Raw genomic sequence first — 20,096 nt, forward strand, 5'->3', positions numbered from 1 at the left:
ATCTGGAGGACATTAGAGCCTGCCTGTGCCCCAGCGACCTGACGAATTTGTTGAGAGGATTAAATGAGTTAATACACTTCGGAGAATGGCCTGTAGCACATAACGGACAGTAAGTAAATGTTAACTATTATTATTACCAGACAGTAGAAAACAACCCTGCCTCTTGGGGCTTCTTAAGAGAAATGAAAGGTTGGAATTTCCATTTCCACTGTGGATGAATGGCCGGAGGGATCAGAGCACTTCCTGCTCCACTGCCTCCCACTTTTGAAGCAGTTCCCAGATTTTGTCCACAGAGCTGCAGGATGGGCAAATATTTTTGTGTCCATCCTTTCCTCAGGATCCTTACACACTTGAAAACAAGGACAGAAATCTCACCTTCGGAGGCTGAAGAGCAGTACAAGTAATATCTGAGAATTAGTAAATATTATTTGGGTAGGAAAACATTTTCTAACTGAATTGGTTGCTAAGTATTCACATACACACACACTATACACAATTTACACTTTTAAAAATATACTTATTAAATAGGCCTAGTAAAGGGAAGAGTTCCTCTTAATCTTATTATGTTGACTTGGTTATTTTCTTCTTTCCTTTAATCAGGGCTAACAAAGTAGAAATTTAAACGACTTTGCTTATTTTTATATCCTTAGTACCTAGAATAGTATTCAGCCTAGAATAGGCACTCAGCAAATATTTGTTGGAAGAAAGAACTATAATCTCAGCAATTCTTTGTGGTCAGTGCTATAGTTATCCCATAGCATAGATGAAAAGACTGAGGCTAATGAACTTGTCCAAGATCACAACTCATCGGTGCTGGAGCTGGGTCCAGCTGGTGCTTTTAAGCATCCCAAAGCATTTGTATTATGTCTCCCTGTTTTAACATATCAATCCAAACTATGTTCTGCCCTGCATCTCAAATTCCACCTGAATATGACCACCTCAGCACCTGACACAGTCCCTAATATTTCACTCATCCATTTCAGCTAGCAAGTTACTGATAGAATCATTGGCAAACGTTGGTTTTCTCACATCAGTCTACTGTTGAAAAATGTTGGTGGCACCCTGTAGAAATGAATGTTCCTGTCTGCAGCAATTCTGTGCTTCCAAGTTTATTCCTGTTTTGATATCATCTTTTCTTATGTCTTCCAGTCATACAGGAAGCTGAAACTCATGCTCAATGTATTAACATCTTACTTTACTGAATGAGTAAACCAGTAAGTAATTCTTTGATTTACAAAAGACTTGCTAAAGCACAAAAGCAAAAACTGAGAAAACTGAGGGTCAGCTAGCTAAGTGACATGAACTCATTAACTGAGTTCTCCTGTAGTCTCTGAACATGATATTTTAGTCAGAGCCCTGGCCACATAAGGGTTAACTGTTAAGAAAAAAGAAAACGAGAGTAAGGAGGAGCCTCTGGTTCCAACTGACTAATCTTTTCTCTAACCTGTTTTATGCAACCCTTAGGACCAAAGAAACTTTACCGAAGGATTAAAACTTATGTAAAACAGAGATCCTTTTATTTCCAACTCTGATTCTCTGGCGAGCAAGAAGCTCCAGCTCAAATGTGTGCAGAGCTTTATTTATATTGGTTACTCAATACGTAATTTTTAGAAATCTGATGATCTTACACTATAGAGGCAGCAATGAATGAAGATGATGGTGAATGCTAAGGTAAAAGGAGTTCATTTATTTGGGTTGTTGTGGGTTGCAATTCAGTCACTTCTGCTTGGAAAAAATATAAGGTAGGCTTAATATTGGGAAATATAAGACTCCTTGAGTTTTCTAATTACCTTGTTTATAATTTCCTGATAGTGACAATTCTATTTAATGCAGGACTGTGTAATAGTAACACTATTGCTTGTTCACAGGTAAGCATGTGGAAATATACTCTGATTTTTTTCTAATATGTAGTTACCAGTGGTTTGGAATATTTGAAGTGAGTCTAAATGATCCAGACAATGTTTCCTTCCTGCTTTTTCCAAGGTCTGCAAATTCCGCCTTTGTTTATCCAGTTCCTCCAAGTCCATCCTTCAAGTTTTGATCAAGCCGCATGTTCTCCATATACCTTTCTCCCTCCCCTGAAGTCCTAGAGCATTAGAGGTCTATACCACACACACACACACACACACACACACACACACTTCATTGGCATTTTCTTTCAAAATTCAAAAATGAGAAATTTATTTTTTTTTAAGCCAAATAACACAGAAGTGTAAAAAGACAAAATCAACTTGGTGCATATCCTTTTACATTTCTTTCTATGCTCATGTAAAAAATATACAGAATGTATATAATTGTATGTGTTTATATACATATGCTCCCCATTACTCTTATTCACATGAATAGGATCACCATTATACACATAACTTGACTTGTTGCTGTATTCGTTTAAACTGGGTACTCTAGATACTCCTCTGGGTCAGCACATGTATCTCAATCATGCTTGGCCTATCTTTTCTTAGAAATATGTCTATTTCTATAGAATAGATTTCCAAAAGTGAAATCACAGAAACAAGATGTACTGCAATTCACAACCCTACCATTTCTCTACCCCATTCCATTGAATGTTAAAATCTTTAAAATTTTGCAAATTTATTATATGAAAAAAATGAAGGTATTGTGTTGTTTTGAAAGGCATTTCCTTGTCTACTAGTGAGACTTACCATCTTTTACAAAAGCTTTCTATAAATTTTTTTGTCTATTTGCATTTCTTCTTTTATGAACCTCAGCTCATACCCATGTTTGTCTTTTCTTATCAGTCTGTAGAAGTTCTTTTTTTACATCAAAGATATAACCCCCTGCTTCTTATATATATTTCAAACATTTCCTCCATCTTTCTCTCTCTCTCTCTCCCTCTTTTAAACCTTATTTATGGTATTTTTTTTGCCTTTGTACCTTTGTGTAATTTGTATTTTGATGAAGTCAACTTTGCCATTTTTTTCCATTATAGTTCCTTAGGTTTTTTTTTTTGTATTTTTGTAGAAGTTTTTCTCAATCCTAACATTTTTCTACTTAAAAAAAAACTTTTTTTTACATTAAAATCTTTGATCTATTGCTTTTAAAATTTTAAACGTGATATTTAGACAGGGCTGGCACTCTATTTTCTTTTCCAATAGAGAGTAAATTATGATATCAATATCATTTGTTAAATAAACTCTATTTTTCTTCAAGAACTATTATTAGAGTATATATCAAATATTACATTTTCATTTTTACTGGCTCTAGTAATGGACTCAGTTTTGTACCCGTGACCTGTTTGCCTGTTTTTTTGGCCCATGATGCACTGCTTTAATCAGACTAGTGTTACAGAAGGTTTTAGCATCTCCTGAAGCAGGTGCCTACCATCCTTTTCAATTTCAGGGCAGGGCGGGGGCCGTCTTTCTCTCAACCTCAAGCCTAGAGAGCATGGCTTTAAGAAGTTTGCTCCGAGTGCTTTATATTTGTCCTCTGCAGTTTGGAGGACACAGGGGACCGGTGTCGGACTCCTGCTTAAGAAGTTTAAAAGGCAAAAGGCTGTGAGCGGATCCGCCTGCCAGGAGGTGGAAAGAAGAGAGGGCTACGTTGAAAAAGGACCCAATCAATGGTGGGTCAACCAGAGCTAGTCTGCGGCTGGCTTAGATCTGGACTGAGCGTTGAAGAGACCTCAGTAGGAAGAGGCTAAACTTGTAGGCCGCACACCAAAATTTGAAGGAGAAGTTGTGTCTGACTAGTCAGGGGACGTGCATTTACCCTGCCAAGGACACTGCAGGTGAGAGATGGTGAATGGAGGGTGGGATCCCCCAAGACCTGCGATAGTGTCCGAGAGAGTCAGTTTTAAATATCCGTCCTGGCCGAAGGAGGCAAGGATGACATTTCCGGTCTCATTAACTCCTCCCATATAAGTTTCAACTCTGCAGGAGACAGAAGCAGCCTTGTTCTACTGTGGGGGAAGAGATGGGTGTGTGGGCGTGGGGAGAAGACGGCAGAAGCGGATAGAAAACAGAAACAACCTGGACCTTTCTCCCAACCGCAGCATTTGAACAGGTTATAGTGGAAGGAAAGAAGCCTGAATTTAAGTGAAGTTCCAAGTGAACAGGATAGTAATCCGGAACTGAGACTTTTTATGGGAATGAACATGACCAGAGGGCTTTAATTTTTTTTCTTTTGAAAGTTAACAGAAAGTAGCATGACCTGTCTCATTCCACTTAGTGTCAGGAAGAGAACTGGCCCAGTGAAATGAAATTTGATAGGCAGTGGAGGGGAGAAGACTAAGGTTATTTTCTGCTATCACCATGTAAATCCCATGTGTTCAAGGCTCTTGCAGTTGCAATCTGTTTCTAATATAAATATTGTTTGGGAGCACAACAGTGGCTTATTTCAGTTTTAAAGTCTTTTTTCAATAACACCTCCTTTTGGGAAAACGAGGGCCTTCTCCTTGGAAAGACTCCAGGATACTGTTGCTAGCTTTTCTACTTAAATATTTTCTACAGATACTTCGTATTTGCCTTTTAACCTAACATATTTAGCTTTAGAGGCATGTCATCAATTCCATAGGATGAAAATTGGTAAGGACAGTCAAAGCACAGGAGTCAAATTTGGGCCACTCTATAACAGGAGATTTTTTTAGTAGAATTTATTATTGAAAATGAGGATGATCATAATTTCAGACACGTGTATAGCATTTTAAATCTTCAAAACGGCCATTTTTTCCCTTATAAATCGGGAAATAAATAGAATTACGTGTCCCGTATTTGAAATGAAGAGAGTAGAAACTGTCTTAGGAACTGCTTACTACAGATTCTTAGAGGCAGGATGAGGACAAAATGAAACTCAAGCTTGAGGACTTGAGTTGTTCAGTTGCTTTGTAAGCAACAGAGGAAGCAGGAGCTCCCAATTACTGAAACTTACAATGTGTCAGGCTCTCAGACTGGCACTTTACATCAATTATCTCATTGTTTATTATATGCCAGGTGGAAGTCTAATCTTTTCAGGGCCCAGGGAGAGATTTACATTATCTCCTCTTTAGTTGGTTCTAGGAAGCCTAAGGAGATTTACCTAGATGGTCCCCGGGCAGTTTCTGAAGCTTCAGAGATATTTAGGTCACTTGGATTTTAATGCTAGAATTAATTCAGATGTGGCAGTAGCAGCTTGGGTGTTTCAAATTGTCATCCAAATATACAGTGTAAATGACAGTGCAGGAATAGTATGGGAGAATGGAGACTGGATTCTACATTGGCTTGGTTCACCAACATTTTTGTCTTACAAACTAGAAATTTTTTGATAGTAATAATCTGTAGTTTCATCTATTTTATGATAATATAATATAGTGATTGAGTGAGACAGTGTATTTTTATTTGCATTCTAAAGTGGAGAAACAACATATGAAACAGGACTATGAAAACCCATAGGAGGCACTTTGTTTTGAAAAAAGTCCACTTTCTTCCTTTTATCTCTGTGTAGGTGAGATTTTGATTTTCTTCATTGACTAGTGACAGTTATGTCATTTCTGGTTTATAAGTTCCTGTTCTTTATGCTATAAATCTTGTTGTTAAAACCCATGCTAGGGCTTCCCTGGTGGCGCAGTGGTTGAGAGTCCGCCTGCCGATGCAGGGGACACGGGTTTGTGCCCCAGTCAGGGAAGATCCCGCATGCCGCGGAGCGGCTGGGCCCGTGAGCCATGGCCGCTGAGCCTGCGCGTCCCGAGCCTGTGCTCCGCAGCTGGAGAGGCCACAACAGTGAGAGGCCCGCGTACCGCAAACAAACAAACAAAAAACCCATGCTAGATGAGGCCAGTAGGTAGGACTACCTATATGAATTCTGATATTTATTCAGAATAAGTAAATTCAGAAACGTCAGAAATATACACTTGAGTATATCTTTGAATCTGCTATTCTATCTTTTGTCATATTTACATGGCAGAATAAGTTGTTTATATATGTAAGGAAGAGGGCAGAGGGTAAGCTCTATTTGAAGTGTCTGTTTTCCAGGTGGGACTCTGATGATTTGCTAGATTGGATCTTAGCCTGGTAATGTCTCACTGTATCTGGAAATTATGGTCACATTTGTGGATTTTCTAAGGTTAAATTAAGTTTTAAATATATATTCCTAGAAAAGGCTAGAAGGAAATGTGTGTAGGTGGCAATAATACCTAAGCTTTTCTGGGGCAAATTTCCAGATGAAAATGTATAGTAAAATATAACTATTGATTATAACTATTTTTTATACAGGTAAACATTATCTCCGAATGCCTTCCTGTATTATAGATGGGAAAACAATTTACCTCAGATTACTGGTCACAGAGACCAAGCTCATTTTTGGTGGTAAAGCAGTGCATTATCCATTTCAGGTGATTTAGCTCCTAAATTCAAAAATAGCAAAAGGACAACATATACTAGAGATATATGAGATTTAAAAGATTTTAAAGAGCCTCAGCACCTCATGTCTTAAGATAACCACATATAAGCATACGTTCGATTGTTGTATTATGGTGTTTACAATGATAAAGTACAAAAGGGTCTCTTCTACGTGTGAATACACTCTAGAAGACCAATCGTACACTTGCAGATTTTAACAGTTGTAGCTATTAGACTTTCCTAAACGTCTTGACCTGGGTTTACTCTTTTCTTATCTTTTACTCAGAAGTCTTAGAATCAAGGTGAGGCCAAATGTGAAGTAGTATAATTTTTTTTAATGCCTCATGCTTTGGTCATGCCATACCCTAGAATTTAATTAATAATAATCACAGCTAATATTTGCTAAATGTGGTAGAGACAGGCATAATTATATTCTAGGTGCTTTTCATGAACTATATCTATCCTCATATCTCTGCCAAGAATGAGGGAATTGAGGCTAAAAGAAGTTAAGAGATGTATACAGTGTTTCGAAAAAGAGCTGTGATCCTAGCAAAGGTCGGTCAGCCTGATTCCAAAAAACCTGCCCTTGCTACTATACCAGTGGCCTTACCATAGTAGTTTTCAGTGTCCTGTTGACTTTTTGCTCTTCAACATCACAACAGGGAATTTTTTGAAAGCTTAATTTTACTTTACTATTATGATGACATTTGAACACATTTAAAAAATCTCTCCTGGTACAGACAGATATAATCCTAAACTCAAATTCAAATAAAGCTCCAGAAACTGAGTTTGAATTTCTAGGAACTCAAAGGAGAAATTATTTGGTTCTGTTTCAGAGCCTCTTTTATTTTCCGTGTCCTTTGCTGCAGCGGGGGTTCTGGAACAAGAGAGTTCCTAAGGATCCAATACTGTCTGAGGAAGCCGGAGGATGTTTCAGAGAAACAAATGGTTTCCACTGTCTTGTTCTTTTCTCTGTTTTGTCCTGCTAGCATTCTCTACCTTGTCGACCCAGGTTAACAGTTAAGATTTTTATAACCAAAGGAGAATTGGTGCTTTAAGTCCTACTCAGGCCTAGCTGTTTGCAGGCAAATGGTTGCAAAGGTATGTAGGTCCCAAAGCCCAAACACAGAAATTGTAAGCTAATCAAGACTCCTTTATGCCTTTTCCCGCCCTTCTTCCTTCTCTTTTTTCTTTTCCTTACAGCTGACCTTGCCTCTTCCCTCATCATTTTTCATGTCTGCAGCTGCCTATCCCATTCTCCTAGGCCTTTGTTCTCAGCTAGCTGTTAAGTAACTTCTTCTAGGGTAATAGTGATAAGGATTTCCCTGTCAAGAGAGATTTATTTGTCTTTTAGTGAGGGACTCTTGAAGTAAAAAGTTTTCAAAATGCAAAAGAATGAATTTCAAATTGTAGAAAGTTTGGGAGGTTAATTTGGGATAGGAGTTCTGCTCCAGACTGGTTCCTTGTTCAAATAATTTGTATTTTGAAAGTGGAAGTATGTATTCAATAAAAGAAGTGAATAAAGGAAGTGAAACCAGAATACACTTTTATTACAGTAGTAGCTGGGACCACAGCCTCCTAGCCTTCATGTAAGCTCACACTAATTATTTCATCATTTCAGTTACATAGACCCCATGTTCACATGTTTATAGGAAAATCAGGGCATTATGCCTATGAAGATGAAGAAGAGTCTTCTTCATCTAAAAATCTCCAAATTTTAATTAAGTTAAAACAGTCGTGATAGTTTTTTCTTTGTTAATGCAAGTATGGTTGATTTACAATATTGTGTTAGTTTCAGGTGTATGGCAAAGTGATTCAGTTTTATATATATATTTATTATATAGTTACATTTACATTTTTTTCAGATTATCTTCCATTATAGGTGATTACAACATATTGAATATATTTCCCTGTACTCTACCATAAATCCTTGGTGCTTAAGAAGAGATTTTTAAAAATTTAAGTCTACATTTTTTTAAAATTAATTAATTTAATTTATTTTTATTTTTGGCTGCGTTGTGTCTTCGTTGCTGCATGCAGGCTTTCTCTAGTTGCGGCGAGCGGGGGCTACTCTTTGTCATGGTGCGCGGGCTTCTCATTGAGGTGGCTTCTCTTGTTGCAGAGCATGGGCTCTAGGCACACAGGCTTCAATAGTTGTGGCGTGCAGGCTCAGTAGTCGTGGCTTGCAGGCTTAGTTGCTCCGCGGCATGTGGGATCTTCCCGGACCAGGGCTCAAACCGTGTCCCCTGCATTGGCAGGCGGATTCTTAACCACTGCGCCACCAGGGAAGCCCTACAATTTTTTGATAAACTTAATTTTCCTTTTTATAATGCCTGTCCATGATTTCAATTTTAAAAATATTGAATTTATTAATATAGAGTCTGTTATATAGGTGGTAACATTTCCAGCTACTTAAATTCTATCCTTTTAGAAATTTTAGAATTTTCTCTCACTCATAATCTACTTGCAGCACAGATAAATTCTACCAGATGTGCTGTTTCTATATCGTCTGCTATTTCCTTTTTAGGATTTGTGTGCCACTTCTTACTGATCATAACTGTTGTTCTAAATAACAAGGAATATTCCCACAGGGAAGAAAGAGGATGGATTTCTAGAACCTGCATCTTGTATGGTTCTGTCAAATTTTCGTAATTCTAGATGCAATTGTGCAGAACAAGTGTCTTGCGTCATTGGTCATTGGAGCAGGAAAGGTAACCGGTGATACAAATCCTATTTAGGATTTGGGTAGATTATTCTCATTATCCTATTTCTGTTTTGTTTCTTTGAACCTTTCCCTACATCATTTTGCACCCACTTTAATTACCCACGTTTATCTCCCTCCCCCCGCTTTTTAAATCCTTCTGGTTTGCTATTAATAACAAAAGTACCCACTGTGATACCATATCATTCTTTTGTTTGTGTGCAGTTATCATGGCTATAATAGTTACCACTGACTGAACCCCCAAACTGTGCCACATACTTTGCGTATTTCACTCCTAGTCTTTAATAAAACCCTACAATTATCATCTTTGTTTTACAAAGGGAGTGTAAGAAGTCACACTCTATCAACTTCATCACTGTGTGATATCAGAACTTTATATTAAAGTTTACTCATTCATTTGCTTGTTCATTATTCAAGGAACACACTCATTCAACCAGTATTTATTGAGTATGTATTATGTGCAAGGACTGGATTTAAATATTGTGGGGATTACAGGAGTAACTCACATACCCTTGTCCTAGATTTCAGGCTAGATGAGGAAATAATACCTGTGCATACGTAACCAAAATACAAGGTAAATCTGTAAACTTCTTCAAGGTATGCTCTAACCCCCAGCCACTAAAATAGTATTGAATACCAATGTGAGCTCAATGGACGTTTGTTGAGTGACTGAGTGAATGTTTCAATAAACTGATATCAGCAGAGTAATACAGATAAAAGTCTATGTAAATTCAGAGGAGAGGCTCCTTGGAGACTGTGGCATTTGAACAGAACCTGGGTGTAGACTCCCGGAGGGTGAGGGGAGAATATCAAAAGGTGAGCAAATTCTGTGAGCAAGGGTGTGGAGGTGGGCAAGTGTGAGGTGTGAAATGTAATCTGGAGTTCCGTGGGAAGGACCTTCATCGACTGGTTACAGGATTTGGTCTCATTCACTTGGCAGAATTTTCATTTAACCATAAAAGAAAATTTTCCTAGTTGTGTATAGAGCAAAGAAATGAGTCTCAATAGAAAAGTCAATATGTTAAGAGGTTGGAATTAACAGATACACACTACCATATAAAAAACAGATAACCAACAAGGACCTACTGTATAGCACAGGGAACTCTACTCAATATTTTATAATAACCTGTAAGAGAAAAAAATCTGAAAAAGAATATATATATATATATATATACACAAAATTGAATGCCCGAGCGCGACAACTACTGAGCCTGCGCTCTAGAGCCCGGGTGCCACAACTACTGAAACCCGTGTGCCTAAAGCCCGTGCTCTGCAACAACAGAAGCTGCAGAAATGAGAAGCCCGTGCACCACAACGAAGAGCAGCCCCTGCTCGCCGCAACTAGAGAAAGCCTGCACGCAGCAAAGAAGACTCAACGCAGCCAAAAAAAAAAAAAAAAGAATCACTGTGCTGTACACCTGAAACTAACACGACATTACAGATCAACTATAGTTCAATTAAAAAAAAAGGAAAAGTCAATATGAAAATCTCAGCTGGATTTGGGATAGGGGATAAAGGTAAGCTACAAGTGATCTTTCAGTATTGGAAAATTTTAATAAGGGTATTAGATTTTCAAACTTTCTTTTACTTGAAACAAAATACACAATAAAGTAAGACAAAGCTATCTGATACTGGGTAAAGACTGTTATCCTCAAAAGCAAAAAGTTCTTTATATTCTGAACACATATTTCTTGCACCATTATTCTTTTGCCTGACCTGTTTGTCAAGTTCACAGACAAACTGCTTTGGCAGAGTACTATACAAAATTAGCCACAGTGGAAGTAGGGAAAAATGGTTTTTTGTTTGGACATGAAGTAGAGAAATTGCCTGAGCTTTGGAGTCTGATAAACCTCGGTTCCAGTCTTGGAATGACCCTTATTAACTGTGTGATCTTAGACAAGTCAGCTCATTTTCTTTTACAGATACTATCCTTTATTTTGACAGATATGGCTTGTTAGGAGAAGGCAAAGAAATCCCTGTCATTCTTTTTTTTAAAAATATCTATTTATAATATTTATTTATTTGGCTGTGCTGGGTCCTAACTGCGGCATGCAGGATCTTCGTTGCAGCATGCGGGATCTTCATTTTGGCACGTGGGCTCTAGTTCCCTGACCAGGGATCGAACCCAGGCCCCCTGCATTGGGAGCATGGAGTCTTAGCCACTGGACCACCAGGAAAGTCCCTGTCATTCTTATCTATTCTTACAGAATGAAATTTTTGTATCAGCCCATTTTTTAGTCCTTAGTTTCTATCAGCAAATTGTATAACGATACCTGCCTGATGGAGTTTTGTGACGATGAACAATACAATATATATAAAGCGCATGTAGATGATACTTAGAAAATAATGACTTTTCCCCCACACTAATTCTGTCCTGATTTCTTGTTTTCCTCACAGTGTTGTGAAAGGAAGATAAGAGGTTTTACAGATGCCTTGGATTGGGGGAAGTGGTATTACATAGTGGCTAAGAGTTCTGGTACCACCCCCCCCCCAAAATTAGCGTGTAAACTCCATGAGGATGGGAGATTTTGTCTGTCTGGTTTACTGAGGCATCCCCAGCACTTTACAGAGTGTCTGCCATATATTAGGTGCTAAGCAAACATATGGAATGGTGAATAATTGGGTTAATATCTTGGCTTCACCATGGGACTTGGTTTGTATTTGTTACAAACCGAGGCAGAAGAGCGTGAAGTGATTTGCCCAAGGTCAAACAGCCTCAGTTTCTTCATCTGTAAGATAGAGAATAATAATAGTATTTTTATTGAGCTGTACTTGGCATATAACATTAAACTGGTGTCAAGTTTCACAACATAATGATTCGATACATGTATATATTAAGAAAGATGACCACCATAAGTCTAGTTGACATCCATCACCATACATGGTTACAAATTATTTACTTGTGATGAGAACTTTTAAAGTCTACTCTCTTATCAACTTTTAAATATACAGTACATTATTATTACCTATAGTTAATTACATCTCCAAGGCTTACTTTATAATTGGAAATAACAGTATTCATTTCACAGGGTTTTATGAGGAGTAAATACATGTGAATGAGTTTAAAATAGTATCTGACACATAGTGAGCCTGCCATAAATGAAGCTCTAAATGGGGAGGCAGTGGGGCTTAGCAATTAATGGGTACCAATTAAATCATACCAAGTACAAGCTGAGATAGATAAACAGATAGGGACATTCAGAGGTAGGGTAGAGTCTCTGTTATTAAAAAAACATATTAACTGCTCCCTCAAGCACCTTTCTGACCTCTACAGTGGGCAGGTACTGCCCCCTTACAAAGTGTGATCCAATGCCACATCAGAGGGAGAAAGTGGAAGCTTCCTCTACAAGGAAAAAGGAAGGAAACAGCGTTTATTGCAGGGCAGATTTGCAGCCAAAGTCTTAACTGTTTTCATCCCTGACACGATCTCATTTCATCCTCACTGCCTGTCTCTGAGTTATTTATTATTCTTTTCATGTAGGAGACAGAGGTTCAGAGTAGTCACCCAAGTCTATGTGACTCCGGGCTACACAGTCCTCCTACCACATGACACTAATGAGGATACACCTTCATTAGCTGTCCCATACTTCCCCCGAGGGGCTTTGCTGTGGAACAAATGCAAATCTCCCATCTTTGGCTGCATGGTGAACAGCAGCAAAAGGGTGGTTCCCTCCTCTGAGAAAGAGAAGGATGTTCTACCCATGTCCCAGGAGAAATGTATATATCTTATCTTTGCTAAGACATCAAAAAGACTTTGGATCAATAACAATACATCAAAACTCAAATCTCTGGTCCACACTGTTGTTCATTTTTTTTCACTTCATAAGCATTTCTACACTGTCATCATGAATAAATAGGAGGATTGAAATTATCAGAGATGCTATTGACACCACCTATACAATGAAGAAGAGGTGAAGAATTTGATTGCAATTTTTAAAGAAGCTACCATTGTTTACTTCAACCCAGCACAGGTATATTTCATGTCATTAGTAGATGCCCAGAAGTAGAATGGGCCTTGGAAGCACAATGAAATTTTCCACCAGATTTTGTTACTCAGTGATTCCTTTAGCAGCCAAAAAAAAAAAAAAAAAAAAAAAAAAAAAAAAAGTCACTGTATTATAAAGGATTCCTCCCTAGGTATAACAAGAAAAACATTAGCTGCTATATGCTATATAACTAGCTGTCACAGCATAATTTAATTTTCTAAGAAATTACTGAGAGTTGTCCTAATTCCAGACAATATAAAGTGTGACAATTTTTATAACCTTAAGGATACTAATTGCAAGCCAAATGATATAGCTATTTTAACTTATTCACATGTAGCCTCACAGAAAAACATCTGGCTGTTAATATGTAAACTCTAAGCTCCCGTTTGGCTCCTAAAATGATAAACCTACTCAGCACAAATACTTAATCCATTTCTCTCCTGACTGCCCGGAACTCTCAAGTTTGATTGTCATGTCTGAGCATCATAGATAAATTTCTAATGTGTTCTGTGTCTTTATTTCTTCTGTTGGAAATTCCACAGAACTCTGACTCACTGTGTTCTTCGATATCTCAATGTGCACTATTAATAAATGTTTCAAAGCAGAGACTTTTCAGTCGGTGGAAATATTGTCCAAATAATGTAGGTTAAAGAGCAGCTTGGAGATGAATGGCCAATGCATACTACTATGTTTACACAAAAATGATCAAAAATTTAAAATTTCCAAAGTTTTAGCAATAGGTAGAGATTTGAATTTTGTTTATGAAATTTGTTCATGAATGAAATGTATGTTATAAATCAATAAATAATAAGGAGGAAGGAACATATGCTAGCATATGTAATTTTTCAAATGAAAGAGGACTTTTCTTCCAATAAATTGAGAAACATTTGCTCCTATCCCACTCCACCAGAAAAACCATCTTAATGGAATTTACCCAATCTTACTTGTTATGAAAATTTAGAATTTTTATTTTAATAATTATTTTATGGAATTTAATATTTAATTGTGTAATACTATGTTTAGTTTATTTGGAGGTGGAATTCATTTCCCAAAGGGTTTAGTAAATCAAATCAAGAAAACCATAATTAATATGTTCTGGTATGATGAAGATACATTCCATAGCAATTTATCAATTATTTTTAGTTACATGGTAAAACACCCCTGGGATAAAATGATAGTACTTGCTTCTTCCATAAGCTGTATGATACGTTTAGAAAGCACAATTGTGTAATCCAGGGGTCCCCAAACCCCTCAACCCGGGCCGCACAGCAGAAAGTGAGCGGCGGGCCAGTGAGCAAAGCTTTATCTGCCGCTCCCCATTGCTCCGCATCACTCACATTACCACCTGAACCATTCCACCCACCGACTCCCTGGAAAAATTGTCTTCCACGAAACCGGTCCCTGGTGCCAAAAAGTTGGGGTTGGCTGGCTGAATCCATTGTCAACCAAAAGATGCTGGTGGTAAATAAATATCAAGTTATTTTCAGAAGATAAGAGCAGTTAAGCTCTATGCTAGCACAATATCAAGGACAGAAGATGGAAAATGCCCAAGTAGCCTAACGTTCTCCAGAATGTGTAGATAGGCTTAATCTTGATTGTGAAGCAGGAAATTTGTGAAATGGAGAATGACTAAGTTTCAGTCTCCGCCCTTAGTTAGGAATCTAGCAATGCTGAAGAGAAATGTTCAGTCACACAAATAACACAGCAATAATATAACATTATAATAGAGTATTTTAATATGAGTAAAATAGTAATAATATGATACTTTAATATCAGATTTCTTTTGACTCTAAAAGATATCTTCAAAGTGTGGTTAGAGCTCAGTGGGTGGAGAAATCATATTCAGTAGGGCAATGATGAAAGATTCTTGACTTTGTCATTGAAAGATTTCAAAAGGCTGCACTGGGGGGCATTATTTCAATTTGGAGGAAATGGAGGGAAGAGTCAGAGCTTGGAAAACAAGAGAAAATGTGATGATATCAGTTAAACAGAAACAACTAAAAAAAGAGTTTGGCAGAGTGTATGTATAAGGAATGAAATGATGTGGGGTAACCCTGGAAAAGAGGATAGGGGTTACTTTACGGAGGGACTTGAATGATAGGCTAAAAAAATTGACGTATTTTTGTAGATAATAACAAGCCTTTGAAAATTTTTGCATAGAACAACTGATATAATAAGAAATGTGCATTTGGAAACTTATTCTGGTATCGTTGTATAGAATGGCAGTAAATATTGGAGGTGGAACACTATTTCAGCAGCCTGTTGCAGAGATCCTGGCTTGCACAAAGAAAGCTGGAGCTACGTTACTAGCAATGGGAGAAGAAAGAAGAGACATATCCTAGTAGCAAGGATGTAGAGTACACATGTCCTGGTAACTAATTGGAATGTGGGGAGCAAGGAATTTGAGCAATCGGTGATAATTTCAAGATATCAAGGCTGAATTACTGTGGAAGAATGGTTACACTGCTATTAGATATAATAGAGTCAGGAGGAGAAGTAGGTTCATTAGGTAGGATGAAAGTTTGACTTTGGTTATTTTGTTTTGGTACGCTGTAGATAAAAAGTCACAAAAGTTTATTTCTTGGTCATACTCCATGTCCAAGACAGGTCAGTAGGAGAGATCTTCTCCATGAAGTCACTCAGGGCCCCAGCCAGAGGGAAACCTCACCAGCAACGGCTGCAGCAGAGTAGAGAAGGATTGAAATCTTTCACATAGGTTTTTTAATCTATTTGTCAACCTAGATGTGACACACATCATTTCTGCTAATATTTCATTGGCCAGAATGAGTCACATAGCACCACCTGAATGCAAGGGTCTGAGAACTATACTCCCTTGTATGCTTGGGAAGGAGAGGATGTCATTGAGCACTAATAATGTCTACTACAGATGCACTGAGTGTAAGGAAGATGGATTTTTCCATGGTTTTGAGTAGTGTGTATGTGAAAGGGAAAATAATGGGTAGAAAAAGAATACTTTCTCCTGCATTATATAAAAAGCTCTCCTTGCACTCAGCCAAAGGAGCTTTAGACTCACAGGCTTTTCTACTGTTAACCAAAAGGTGTTATTTCATCTCAGCATAATATTACCAGGTAATGATATTCAGGCTTCAGAAAAGTAAGAGGCTTATTGCAGAATGTCCTCTCACAATGCTTAAAGAGAATTTCTAGAAGTACTAAATGCAGTATTAATAAATAAATTCTTTGTTCTGACTCTGCATTGCAACATGATCGATATAAGAAGCATTTTTATTTCTAAATCTTCAATAAAATATAATTTGTAGCATGGACATAAGTATTTGGAAGTTTACTCAAGAGTACTTATGATTTCGTGCACCCCAGGCACAATGAGAAGAGTTGGGATAAACGTAGTCACCAAAACTTACTGTTTATATTTGCAGTTACATCAATAAAGAAAAACGAATCATTCTTTTCACAAGCTATTTAATTATGAGGAGCCAGGGGATGTATTTGGTACATAAGGCATTCCCAACCTTTATATATTTAGACTCCTACTGGCCTACGAATACCAACTAAGGAAATAATGCTGAATTTGTTCAAATGTTTCACCTTGATAATAAATGTAATGAGTAAACTTTAGAATAACATCTACTCTTAATGTCTATTGTATCAATGTAATAACCTCTTTCCTTCTCAAAAGTCTCCTGGTTGGAATAAGTGACATAGTAACCCTAACTCTATCCAGCTCCTTAGCACTAGAGGTCGTTAGGTTACTATACATTAATTCTTCTTGTTTTATATCTGGGAATTGTGCACTGCTGTATACAATGTCCTTGAATATCATATGCGCTCATTAAGATCTCATTAATGCTTGAAAGATAGATTGGGGAGTTGATATAGATGTGAGATGCAATAAGGTGTAACTTAATGTAGACGACTGTGGGAAAATTTTTAAATAAGTGAGTTTAAGAGATTGTAATTTAATTGTACCTTACTCACTTTAAAATGTGCTCATATCCATTTTGAAAGAGGCTAACAATTGAACATCACAAATAGGAATTTATGTACTCATTTATTTCAGTATGCAATTCATGACATAAAGTCATTCTAAATAACATCTTCTGTCTCTATACACTCCAAAAAACCCCAACAAACAAACAAAACAACAACAAAGTCTATAATCTGGTGATCTAAGTCATGCTTCATAAGGGGAAATTTTAATGTAGCAATCAAGTCAATGAGTCGGATTCTCACTAAGATTGAGATGCTTCCTTTTTCTATTTTCTTTTTAAAATAAAAGCTGAGTGCCTTTAGAAATGCATAATGCAGCATGATAGCAGTTTATATGAGTTAATGCTACTTCCCAAAGTATGAAACTCAGAGTCAGGGAAAAGCAGATACCACTTAAGAATCTGACTTAAAGCAAAACATTTCACTTTGTGTTCAGTACTTCAGCTTCCTTCCAAAAAAAGGGCATCAAACACAGACCCTCTGCCAGAAATGTCCAGTTAATTAAACTATGAAAATAAGTTGCCATGGAGTACATAATTTCCAGAAGTCTATAGTCTTACTTTTTATTTTTTTGCTGGTAAACCTGCTTTATTCTTTTTTTTTTTTTTTAAACATCTTTATTGGGGTATAATTTATAGTCTTTTAAATGAATACATAGTTAATAGGAACATAAATTACTTTTCCAGTACCCTCTATAAGAATATGACTAAGACTTGCTGAAAGCCGCTTAGAATAAAGGGCACGTACATTTAATAAAATCTCACTGATGATAACTCCCAATGAAACCCTCAGGGACATTGCTTTTTAAATTTTTAAGTTATATCTTAGTACCAGCAAGTACAACAAAAAACAGAATTAAACAAAAGTATTTTGACTGAATCAGGAGAAGGTTTTAATTTATTGTTTTAAGCAGCACTTTGTCTCATTTCAGAAATCTAATGCAAAAAGGAATTGCTTAACAAGTGTACTTACAATTGCTGGTTTTCTAATGTTTATAATCAGAACTTTACTATTACTTGTTTACAATTTATCAAGTTTCCAGGAACCATTTTCTCCTTTGTTCTCAAACTCAGGTCATAAAGATACGGGCCAAAGTAATGACTTTTAAAAATGTTTTAAAAATAAAAATGTACAGCCAAAATAGTTCATTTTTTTTTTTTTTTTTTTTTTTTTTTTTTTATGCGTTACGCGGGCCTCTCACTGTCGTGGCCTCTCCCGTTGCGGAGGACAGGCTCCGGACGCGCAGGCTCAGCGGCCACGGCTCACGGGCCCAGCCGCTCCGCGGCATGCGGGACCTTCCCAGACCGGGGCACGAACCCGCGCCCCCCGCATCGGCAGGCGGACCCTCAACCACTGCGCCACCAGGGAAGCCCGAAAATAGTTCATTTTTAAAGGCTGTCTTTTTATTATGGGATCTTAATTTGTATCAAATTTAAAACAATTCTTAACATGGCAATTTATATGTCCTGGCAACAAACATGGGACACAGGCATTCATATATTCACTCCAGAAATGAAGAAGCACCGTTAAAGTCTACAGCAAATCACTCGAGTATTTATACACTAAGAACTGTGAGGTGCACTGACCTCTAAAGGGAGTAAGTAATTCAGTGGTTCTCTCTTTAAAATATCAACTGTATTCCTCTTGCCGTACGTATTGGATCCCACCTTGGTAGGTGAGAAAATGACGCCAAGGTTGTTGCTGGACCAAACTAAAAAATTTTCCAGGCGTTGAGTTGCACAAGTGGCGGTGTAGCATTTCCGCTTTTCCATTTGATGACTGGTGACATCGAACAAATATGAAAGGTTAGAGACCTGGAGTCAGGATTGGGTACAGCTATTATGTATGTGATGAAACGTAGAGAAGACATCTTCACATTAATAATTCAATATTTTGATTTGCAAATATCTGGATGATTGACAGAGCTTTTGGCCACCTGAAGATGCAGCTTGGAAATCATATAGCAAACCCTCCATTATAGTCAGTATTGAATTTCCCAGTGTGATCCTTTCTTTGGAAATTCAGAATACATTCAAGATAATAATAATAATGTCTTTGTCTTATATGTTTTTAAATACTGACTAATCTATTTCCCAATTTAAAAAAGGACTTAGAAAGTAAAATATATATGTAACCTGGAATATGTAGACTTAAAATATATATACATTCATTTCCTGCATCTTTCCAATAAGAATTAAGTAGTGTTAGTTAATTTTTGTTGGGTTTCCTGGGATCATTGAATTAGTAGTGTTAAGAGAAATGTCAGCTATTATAAAGTCTCAAGGGAATCAATTTTATCACCTGTTCAGGCACTTTGACCTTTATAGTGTGGGAATTCTATTACTATTAGCCTAAATAAATGGAGATTACCATGTTCCTGCTACCTACTAGATTCCTATGCATTCAACAATTTTAATGATAGAATTGGTTTAAATGTTAAAACAGAAAGGCTTTTTATGTCAATGGTATTAATATTCATCATATTCTTTCAGCCACCTGGAACAACTGCATAATAATATTATGGATAAGTCATAAATTATAACTGTAAATAATTTGTTTGAATTTTAACTACTCTTTCTAGTTGCAGAGTTTACATCAACTCTCTCTCTCTCTCTCTCTCTCTATATATATATATATATATTTTTTTTTTTTTTTTTTTTTTGCGGTACGTGGGCCTCTCACTGTTGTGGCCTCTCCCGTTGCGGAGCACAGGCTCCAGACGCGCAGGCTCAGCGGCCATGGCTCGCGGGCCCAGCCACTCCGCGGCATGTGGGATCTTCCCGGACCGGGGCACGAAACTGCGTCCCCTGCATTGGCAGGCGGACTCTCAACCACTGCACCACCAGGGAAGCCCACCTCTGTATTTTTATACCATCTTTTGTTTTAATGTGTTCTCATAACAGTACCGGAAATAGACACAACTTTAACGTTGCTTTTTGCTGGTTGTTAGGAGCACTAGGGAAATATTTTAGTTCTCAGCTCCACAGAAACCAAAATATTGGTTAACCTTATGTTAAGTGTAGAGCGGGAGAGAGATACATGTATGAGGCTAAAAACTCAATAGCCAGAAGCCAGTGGATATACATA

At 37.4% G+C, this 20,096-nt stretch overlaps 1 protein-coding gene across 1 annotated transcript in view; it reads left to right on the forward strand.

Moving 5' to 3' along the window:
* Positions 1–3,572: 3,572 nt before the first annotated feature.
* The window catches only part of SLCO1A2 (solute carrier organic anion transporter family member 1A2), a 104,200-nt gene continuing 87,676 nt past the window's right edge, over positions 3,573–20,096 (forward strand). The window contains exon 1 of the mRNA XM_065887742.1: positions 3,573–3,748. The gene's annotated coding sequence lies outside the window, so the exon portion shown is untranslated. The remainder of the gene's footprint in view (positions 3,749–20,096) is intronic.

The sequence above is a fragment of the Phocoena phocoena genome, chromosome 11, assembly GCF_963924675.1.
Source record: "Phocoena phocoena chromosome 11, mPhoPho1.1, whole genome shotgun sequence".
Taxonomy (NCBI): Eukaryota; Metazoa; Chordata; class Mammalia; order Artiodactyla; family Phocoenidae; genus Phocoena; species Phocoena phocoena.